The 1,444-nt window shown below is 27.6% G+C and overlaps 1 long non-coding RNA gene across 1 annotated transcript in view; it reads right to left on the reverse strand.

Annotated features, from left to right (window-relative positions):
- Positions 1-517: 517 nt before the first annotated feature.
- Positions 518-1,444, reverse strand: part of LOC124897712 — a 2,986-nt gene continuing 2,059 nt past the window's right edge. The window contains exon 2 of the long non-coding RNA XR_007054594.1: positions 518-751. This is a non-coding gene — a long non-coding RNA (uncharacterized LOC124897712). The remainder of the gene's footprint in view (positions 752-1,444) is intronic.

A 1,444-nucleotide genomic window follows, 5' to 3' on the forward strand; every position in this document is an offset into this window, starting at 1 on the left:
ATTATATAGACTACTAGAAAAAAAGAGAAAACTGACCATATGTGGTCATTTTCCCAAAAACCGACCATAAAACCAACCAAAATATGTGGTCAGAAAACCACAATCTGTGGTGGCTTTTTAAAAACCGACCACAAGTGGTCGATTTTAAAAAAAAAATAAAAAAAATTAAATTCATTATTATTTTATTAAAAAAGAAAAAAATGATTTTAAGAATTAAAAAATTCAAAATAAACCGACCACAAGTGATCGGTTTCTTTTTAAAATAAATAAATAAATAAATAAAAATCGACCACTTGTGGTCGGTTTTATAAATATTTTTTAATTAATTTTTTTTAAAAAAAAGCTACCACATGTGGTCGGTTTTTTTGATAATTTTGTAAAAAAAATATTGAAAATTTTAAAAAAAGCTACCACATGTTATCGGTTTTTTTGATAATTTTGTAAAAAAAAATATTGAAATTTTTTAAAATACAAAAATTAAAAATCAAATTATTTACAATATAGCTGACCACAATCATTTACAAACATTGATTATTATCTACAATACATCTCATCAATTATTTAATATACAATCAACCAATCACCATAAGAATACAAACATTATTTACAAAATTTATCGAGGTTTCAAATCCAAACTATAAAACATACAAAATACTAAAAACTACAACTCATTATCCGCAACTTCATTCTCAGCCTCATCCATTCTATTATCGATATTTCGTTGATATATCCAGCTATAATCAGATTTCATCTACACAATCAATCAAATTCAAGTGATTAGTTCAAGTCACAAAAGTTCACATTTCAAATACCTACACCTAAACATTTTCAAGTAACTAATTCACTTCACAAGTTACTAAACTAAACTAAATTCAAAATGAAAAAACGTACCTACACTTGAAAACATTTTGAAGTCACTAATTCACTTCTCAAGTGACCACACTTTACTAAAATCAAAACGCAAGTTCACATTTCAAGTACCTAAATTCAAAACAAAAATCACTATTCCACCTTTCAAGTAACTACACTTAAACATTTACGACTCACTAATGCACTTCTCAAGTGACCACACTTAACTAAATTCAAAACACAAGTCCACATTTCAACTACCTACACTTAAAACATTTTCAAGTACTTATTCACTTCTCAAGTGACCACACTTGACTAAATTCAAAACACAAGTCCACCTTTCAAGTAACTACAGTTAAAACATTTTCGACTCGCTAATGCACTTCTCAAGTGACCACACTTAACTATATTCAAAACACAAGTCTACATTTCAAGTACCTACACTTAAACATGTTCAAGTCACTAACTCACTTCTCAAGTGACCACACTTAACTATATTCAAAACACAAGTTCATAATTCAAGTAACTACATCTAAACATTCCAAGTGACTAATTCACTTCACAAGTGACCAAACTTAACTAAATTGAAAACACA

Source organism: Capsicum annuum, chromosome 4, assembly GCF_002878395.1.
Source record: "Capsicum annuum cultivar UCD-10X-F1 chromosome 4, UCD10Xv1.1, whole genome shotgun sequence".
Classification (NCBI taxonomy): Eukaryota; Viridiplantae; Streptophyta; class Magnoliopsida; order Solanales; family Solanaceae; genus Capsicum; species Capsicum annuum.